The following is a 9,433-nucleotide window of genomic DNA, read 5'->3' as shown; positions in this document are numbered from 1 at the left end:
ATATATATATACCATATATTTATCTTATTTCTGAAAAATGCATTTTCGCAATAACTTTATCGTACATGATTGTATTTGTTAAATATGTTATAAATTTTATTTAAAATTCAAATTTAAAAATTTTTTTAAATTGAGGGAATAGAATTTCGAAAAAAAAACATTATGAGTAAACTATCATAAAATACATTAAAAACCATAAAACTTTCATTTGGAATTTTTTTTTATATCTTTTATCATTTCGATATTAGAAATATAAAAACAAATTTTTTTCAAGAGGGTGTTTTATGACCATGTGGGCACGTATAAAAAAATACATGTCGCTTACTTTGATCTAGAATACTCAAAGTTTATTAAAATCAGAGTGTGTAACATTTAGGTAGGTTTATTTATTAGTCATACTTCGAAACTGCATAAGGAAGAATAGCTTGCTCATAAACAACGACCTTTTCAACTATGATAAACGATTAAAACGCAAAATTGCATGAAGGTTCGTTCCCAGTAAATTGTAGCGTTTACACGACGAAGTAATTGAATCAATCAGCCACTATCACGTACAGCTACTAATTCGACGTGGAAATTGAGACTTGATATCTCCACAGGGGCGCGGTAATTAACGCGAATACCCTTTGCGGATCGCTGGATCTGACAAATGGCGCAGGTTCCGCCCGCGTGATGAAATGATCATTCTACACACGACCTCAATATTAATAATTTATTGATCCAATTTTTCCGTATTACATAATATATCAATTAAGCGAATTTACAGAAGCCAAATACGAGAAACAATTTTATTCTTTATTTAGATTCAATATGAAAAATGGCAGAGAAAATATAATCAACTAAGAGATTAATTAAAGTCATGTGAATAGACAATAAAGGGAATTTGTTTCAAATATCGGAATAGCATTTATAGAATCAATGATGGTACAACATTGTCTTCATTATGCAACGACGACGAATGTATTTATGTTGGATACATACATGAATGCGTTTTAGCCTGTACTGTAGCTTGTACTGTACTGTTAGGATTTGTAGTTCTAACAATATTTGCGATGAATAAATTTGAAACAACGCAGAATATGTATATCGGCAGTAGTTTCGTCACTCTCAAGATGATCTCTTATAATAATAATAAACGTTCAGTTGTGTCAGCAAGAGACAAACAATAGAGATAATGTAAAATTTTAATAACAAATTGTTGCAAAAATGACAGTGATGTAATGTGTTTGACGTATGACATTAATATTGCATTTATATAAATATATTTTTTCGCATGTGCACTTTCTATTCATACGCGTTTATGTTCTTCATTCTTTTAAAACGTATATCCAATTAAGAAACGAGTTCTCTTAAAAGATGGTATTTACTCTTTCTGTTCTTTTATTTAAAATTTTTAATTGAAATTAAAGTCCAAGTAATTTTCAGATCGGATCAATTTTAATTTAACTTTGCGCAAGTACTTATTCTCGAAATAGTCCTTTTCTGCTCTTAATTTCATAAAATCGTACATTAATTAATTATAGAAAATAACGTTAATCAATCTAATTAACACCAATTAACCTGAATTATTTCACTCTCGAATTTACAAAGAAGATTGTAGCTATTTTGCTGCAAATTAACCATTAGATAATAAACTCGATCACTCACAACGGAATTCTCCTAAAAACCAGTCAAAAACAGCGCGATAAAACAGCCTCGATAATCCTTGCGAACTGATATCAATTCTATGATAAATTGTATAAAGCTAGGCAAATCGTATCGACGCAACGTATTCTTCGACCGCTAAAAAATCACTGGCCAATCCGGCGATTTTGCCTTTTTTTCTTTAATGTGATAACGACTAATGAGATGAGATAAAAAATCTTTTTTTTTCGTTACACATGACAGAATATGCAAACAGCGTAAATTACATATATATCGAGTGATAAAATAACTATATATATTTACTATGCACATTGTATTCCTAAATTTACAACATAAAACAGCGTAAAAAAATGTCATAACACAATTGATTTATATTGTTTTGCGTTGTTATTTGCAATAACAAAAACTCGAATAAATCGATTTTATTTATAATGTAATAGCTTTAATGAATGCAAATAATTAACAGGCATGCTGAATAAATGTTGATTTGATTCCTAACGTAGAAAGAGAAATGTGGACATCTAGAGTAAGTAAAATCATAAACGTTCAGTTAATATTTAGAATTAATAGAATGTATATTTTATAAGTAAATTAAGTAAATTAAATCAAAATTCATGTTTATAAAAATTCTTATTAATGATGTGAAATATTTTCCAAAAGAACATTCATCTTTCAATACGTCTACTTTCCGAACAACATCATGGCTTATGTTGATAACATTTTTATTCCGAAGGATCAAAGTTTATGAGAAGACGGCGTTATCATGTAAAATTCAAGTTTCATCTTCCGATGATCGGAATTTTTCGCGTCTTTCGAATGCAATCAAATAATATACACTGCATAAATAATCATACATTTTATCACGAAGGAAATAGAAATATGAAGATAATGTTTTTTTAGATTCTAAATTATGAACAACACATATTTTTTGCTATATTATAATGTCATGATAATTTTTATTCCATTCACATTTATTAAGGTTTTTACATAACTTTAAAAAGAAATTTTCAGCAAGATTAACTTAGCTCTAATTGAATCGTGAAAACGTCTACAAACAATAAATGTCTGAAATTCTAACATTTATTATAAATACATAACTTAAATTATATGTATATTTCGTTTACTAAACCCATATATTTTAACCCGAGTATTTCTAATTCTATATAATAAATACGATATTAGAGAACATACTAAACATTTAATCACGCAATCGTTAACAATTTTTAGCCAATAGTTAGATAGTCATAATTCTTAATCATAAAGCTATGGAAATTTGGCATGTATGTGAGTCATCTAAAGTCGTGAGTCATCTAAATAAAAATGATCGCTAGGAATTATCTTGATCGATTGTGAATCTGATCCGTCCAATCCGCCTTTAATTATAAAGGGGTTCGATGTTCTATCTTGCACGCAATGTACACGATTACCGCAATGGTTTAGTAGAATTGCTTAGGAAACATGTAGCAATCAACACGACCTTATTCCAAAGATGTTGGCGAGATAATCCCTGTAGCCGGGTGGATCTTGACTCGTCTCGCCCTTTGCCCTATTTATCCGGATGTTTCAAGTCATTGAAATTGGAGGGAAAGAGTAATGAAAGCAGGGATAACAATTGAAGCAACAAGAATGAGTGCACTTATTCTCGCTTCACTGATTATAAATAGGTTCATCCATTATGCTTTATATCTTCATGCCATATTCAAAACATCGTAAAATTGATGTTTAGAGAATCGAAAATTAAATGTCTACTTTATGAAAGGAGAATATTAGAGTTATTATTAATAGCGTCTTGTGTATACACGTACGCGATGACTACTATTTTGTGATTCTATCACAATTATTTAATTATTTAATAAAATAATAATTATTAAAATAATTACTGACGTGCTTAGTTTGAACAATGTTTGCGAAAATATAACTTTAATTTATAAAAAAATCGCAATTTCCTAAAATTTATTCGAAAAATTTTGTTGTTTAAACTTTAAAAATATAAAAAATATATATTTTACCTATTAGAATTGTATTCATTTTTTTATTTATCTTATAATAATTGTTATGTGTATTTTATATAATTTTCACTTTTATCATTTTTATCATAATATAATCTCAATTGTATTAGTCGCGATCGGATTGATAATGTTTCTTTTTAAGAATTGGCTGTTTTCCTTTTAGGAGATACACTGTATCCTTCCTGTCATTCAATAAATAACAAAGACATTTGTGTCAGTTATCTCTCTTAAAAAGAAAACAGCCATAAATGATATATCAAATGTGACAGTAATCAATTTGTGAAATCAGACACTAGGAAGATAAAATATAAAACAAATATTATAAATATTACAATCTTTACATAAAAATATACTATACGGTTCATTTTGATGATGACGAATCACAGACTCATATTTTCGCATGAACAAAACTCAGCGTTATTTACGGAAGACGGTAACGACATGTGTACATATTCGCATGCTTGCTTTATAACTTATCACGATACGAACATCTTCTACTGCAACAACTCATAAATTTCATTCGTATATTCTGATATCATAATTTCCTGAATTCTTCATACAAAACTCAAAAAACAAAAGATAAATATTCATTTCGACTAATTTTTAATGAACATATTTTACATATATATTGAAAGATAATCACGTAACAATATCGAAGCAATATTATCAACAATATTATCAACATGCGATGTGATTTAATACAAAATAAAGTACATCCGATTAAGCACATCGCATAATTACTTTACAAGTTTGAGATTACATCACGTATTAAACTCGGGATGCTAGCTAACTTAGTCCAAATTACAAGTTATTGTAATATTGCTAGACTTTCCATTAATATTAACAAACTTTAATAAATCTTGACAGAATTATTGTCAATAAAATATAGTAAGTAGTGAATTTTTGATAAAAATTTATTTTTAATTTATTGCGTATATTTTTAAATCTATATTTTTGTTACGAGATTTATTTATAAACACATAATTATGTATTTTATGTTTAATTACTGGATCTATTTATATTTCAAATTAATAAAAATGTAGTAAAAACAATAATAAATACCATGATAAAAGTATCTACTACAATACTTTTATTAATTTAGAACGTAGATCTAGTAATTAAAAGTTAATTATGTAACATTTATAAACAAATCTCATACTAAAAATACACAATTAAAAATGAATTAAGAATAAATCTTGATATCGAAAATTCATAGAACACAACCAAGTGTTCAGAAAGACATACATACTAAAGTTAAGGATAAGGTTGACGAGAGAAACTGATTAAAGAATTTATAAGTGTAAAGACATGCGGGAAACTTGATAGTCTTGGAATGCTCTTTGGTAAATATAAGTCGATTTTTTCCCCTCATGAGAAACAATAGATGCCGAGAAATCAGTGACACTGATTTACTCGCGGGGCGAATCATGCTGCATGTCAAGTTCGAGGCCGCGATTGATCTCTCCCCAAGTGGCAAGTTAATCGAGTCTGCCTGCCGACAGTCCGGTTCGCGTCAGTCGACTTGCGTCGCTAATGGCATAAGCGAAGTCCCCTCCACCTGACGTGATTACGTAATGAGCGACGGTTAATGGATAAAATGACGACAGACCGAACGGCGAAACGGCGGGATAATTTACTGTCAGGACAAAATGTGATTGGCCGTCTAGTTCGAAGTTCTGCCAGAAAGCCTGTAAATTTTCTATGCATCAAGCATATGATTCTATCGCGTTGGAAGACATATTAGACACGCTATAAGTTCATTACCTTGCTGATGAGCGAGCAGATAAAACTGAGCGAAGAGGCAAGTAAATGATGGACGAATTACGCTCACAGTCTTAATGAAGGCTGAGATCTCTGCTTAATTATTTTCTTTTATTGTGCATGGTGTTAGTTTAGTAGCGCAATAGTACATTCAAAGTAACTGGTTCGTTCATGTACAGTTAACGATAACAGAATTACTACGACAATCAATGGTGAAAGATCTAACGGAATTAATCCATGCGCTATTCTAAGCAACAACGGAATATATTAATGCAATCATTAGTCAAGAGATAATAAAATAATACAAATATATGAAGTATGCTGTAACTGTATAATATAAACCGTATCGCCACGTATGACAAGGCTTACATAAAGGTAAACTTGGTAACGAAATTACATGCTCTGAGTACCGTCAGATCAATTGAGATAAAACAACGGAAGTATGGAGAAATCGTTGAGTTAACGAACGGAAATTTAACATCACGAGAAACTATCCCTTCTTGTGGTCTATGTTCGATATTATTAACGTGTATTTCCCCAACCAATCGTTATTTGTGAAGACGCAAGTACTTGAAATACTGAGAGAAGAAATTTACGCTTTTATAGCAGACTGGATTTTCTTGATGAGCGAGATCGATGATAGAATACCATAAAGAATTGCATACCGTGGGTTGGAAACACCTATATAATGACCTCACAAAAGGAAATTTCTTCCGGCTGCGCCATTGTGCTTTCTTGCACAAACTGGTGGAAAAATAATTAAGTAGCGTGTAATTTTGCTATAAAAAGTAGACAAGAATTGTCATATAAAAATCAAAAATTATCTATCCTTTTTTCCCATTACGTGTGTAATCGCAGATATTACCTTTTCGAAATTTTTCAAAAGTGATTAAAACATGTAATATATTCATTTCATCATATATAAATGTTATAATTACAATAATAAATCAGATATTCCTTTCTTCCCAAAAATGTGATATTTATTTCTTTTCTAATGTAATTCTCAAATATATTTCTTCCTATGCTTTTCATATTTTAAATCTCTATATAATTCTTTTACTCCGCTCTTTTATTTTTATATATGTCGTTTCTTTTGATTCATCAATTTTGTTAATTGAGCATATATTATTATATATTTTATTCTCCATTCTATAATCTGTCGTTTTTTATGACGTCAATATCAATATCAAAGAATAAGACTACGTCTTGATGAAAGACATAGTTCATAGAAACGACCTGAAAGAATTTAATTGAAGAGAACGGGATTACGAGACTGAGAAAGTCAAATGTGGAACAAGAAGAAACAATTAATGACGGCTCACCAATCAAGTAACGCCATTAGCGATCTTCGAAGATTCTTCGTTGCGACGAGCAAATTGATCGCTAATTCCGACGCGTCGCTTGCGAGAATAATTGCCGTATTTTCTTTCACCCAGCCTCCGAAACCTCATTAGATAACTTTATAAACCTAACAACTGATGTATTAAATGCAGTAATGAGCAAACTTATCGGTTTCGCAATAATGCTTGTCCATGCAACTATCTTTTTAGATTATAATTTCTCTTGCTCACCGACAAAAGATTTTAGCTAAACTTGAGAATTAACACACTACTTGAATTCCATAGAAATCTCTCGATGTTAAAAGTTTACTTTACTTCATTTTCTTTCATATAACACATACTTATAAAACTGCATCTATCACAGCAATGACACTCTTTGATCAATCAATTTAAAGTTCCATTTTCTTTAACAAAAATATCCAGAGGGACTGCTAATTCCTCAATCTTTAATACTATATTTTTTATACTTTTTATACTATATTTTTCGATATATTTAATATTATATCATACCTCTCTATTAAAAAATAACTAAATTAAAAAATTAATTAAATTAAATCTTCACAATAAAATCTCAGATTATGATACTTGTTTTTCATGTTTTTTATACGAGTTTTACAGTTAATTCTTTGTAAAGAATTTAATTTTTAAGATGTACATATTAGAGTAAATAGTCACTTTATATCAGTATACACTTTATATCATCAGTTAATCCACGATCCTAATTGTTCAAATGATTAATGATCTTAATTAGACATGCGTCGACATACGGAAGAAATCGATTTCAAATTAATCAAAGAGGATTAACTGTCAAAGACTTACACGCGATTTTCTCTATATATGATTTATATCGTAGCACCTCCGATCATCTATTCGATTCATTGCTCTCGATCACCGTAAGCGCGTCGACTTGGTCGACGACCAAGACGAACCTAAGTAAAACGACCTTGCGCAAACGGCGACGAACACGCTCGGGTTCGACGACCGTTCGGTATAGCTCGCGAGAGATACAACCGGCAGTGCCTTTCTACAGCCTTGACTGCAACCTCTAGCGGCACCGTCACCGCTGTCAGCCTCGTCACGTGCATCCTGTGACGTGTCACTATCCCTCTCTGCCACGACGAGCGCGAACAATGCGCGATGCATGCATGAGTCGATAAAATAAAGCAAATTAGCGCTTTTCGCAGAACGAAAACATGTACCTATTGTGCGCCCGCGTGCAGTCATTACTGCTTTCCTGAACACGCACAGGCGCTGGCAGTTTGACCCTTTAATTCTGCGGTTACGGTATGTACTACACGTCCTGCCCCACAATGAGAAACTTCGTAGCAACGGCAAACGATTTAATGCAGCGCAACAATGCTGACCGTTTTTACGTAAATTCATAACGCATGTGTACCGTACATATTGATCTTTTGTTATTTTTTTTTGTACGCCTATATCATGTATCTTTATGTTCTTCATCCATATTCACATGAAATAAATACGTGTAAAACTTTTTATTTATCACGCTTTATAGAACGTTTCATTATCTCGATTGAATAACATAATTTACGCTAATGATTTAGCCATTAGGAAAGGATTTAACATTTACGTTACGTATCATCTAATTAAATTTTCGTTTAATTAGTGAAATAATTAGATATAATTAAACACATACTACACGGAAGTATCAAATATACGTATCAAAATATACAGGAATCGCGCTATGCTGATCTCTGTGTCGAATGACTTTGTAATTTATGAAAGTCTGAACTTTCGCGCGCGAGTTAGAGAAATATCTACTATTTGATAATGGCAGAATTATATTTCTAAACGACGCAACCATGGCATTTTTTCAAACAAACTTCCTTTTTCTACATTCTTTCATATCCTATTTTATGCGTTTCTACAATATAAATGTATAACTTGACAATGATTCATGATTCATATCATTCATCGTCGTCAATCTTTGTGGAACGAATATCCCAGAAATTTTCGTCATGATACTATTACGTCCAATATCGCACGATGTCGGTATTATTAGAGAGAATAGATAAACAAAAACAACAAATAATATCTTCATATTTCGACAAGTAAAACAAGTAATCTTCGGTTGTCTATTGAATTCTAGCATCTCTTATTTCTTTGAGCTTCGGCGCTTGGGCAAGTTTCAAAAGGCATTGCAAAACGCTCAATTCGACATGACATGAACGACCTCTTTATCTCCGTAAAGCGACATGAAAACGTGGCCCTAACGGGAGTATTTAGTCGCGAAACGAAGTGCCTGTCCACACGCGAGCGCATGACGTGGACGGATGTCGGACTGAATTGGCGCAATGACCATAACCGGGGCCCAACACAACGAGTATGCGATCTTTTTTTCTCCGCTCGTGTCAAGACAATGGATTTTATAAAACTTTATTAGAAATTTATGAAGAAAAAATGGCTTTCTTCGCTAATTTATAGCAGCTAAGATAAAGTAAATTTCAAGTAAATAAATATATGTACGTGTTTAGAAAATAACCGATTTTCTATGATGCATTCAAATAGGTGAAAGAAATTTCTAAAACCTGTTCTTGAAAGACTTCACATAATAAAAAGTTATAAAAGAATTATATGGTTCATTACACTTTATCCATGTCAGTTATAATAATTATCGTTTCGTTTCTTTTACGTGCGCGCGCGCGCGCGCGCGTGTGT

The 9,433-nt window shown here is 31.4% G+C and overlaps 1 protein-coding gene across 4 annotated transcripts in view; it reads right to left on the bottom strand.

Moving 5' to 3' along the window:
* LOC108685274 overlaps nt 1–9,433 on the bottom strand; it is a 108,085-nt gene that overhangs the window by 37,489 nt on the left and 61,163 nt on the right. Inside the window, exon 1 of one of the 4 annotated variants that reach the window (XM_018189993.1) lies at nt 1,648–1,724. The exons of the other annotated variants lie outside the window; for them this stretch is intronic. The gene's annotated coding sequence lies outside the window, so the exon portion shown is untranslated. Of the gene's footprint in view, nt 1–1,647; nt 1,725–9,433 lie in introns of those variants that run through there. 4 annotated transcript variants of the gene reach the window in all.

The sequence above is a fragment of the Atta colombica genome, unplaced genomic scaffold, assembly GCF_001594045.1.
Source record: "Atta colombica isolate Treedump-2 unplaced genomic scaffold, Acol1.0 scaffold15, whole genome shotgun sequence".
NCBI lineage: Eukaryota > Metazoa > Arthropoda > Insecta > Hymenoptera > Formicidae > Atta > Atta colombica.
The sequence above is the reverse complement of the archived record's forward strand: the minus strand, read 5'-3'. Positions and strand labels throughout refer to the sequence as shown.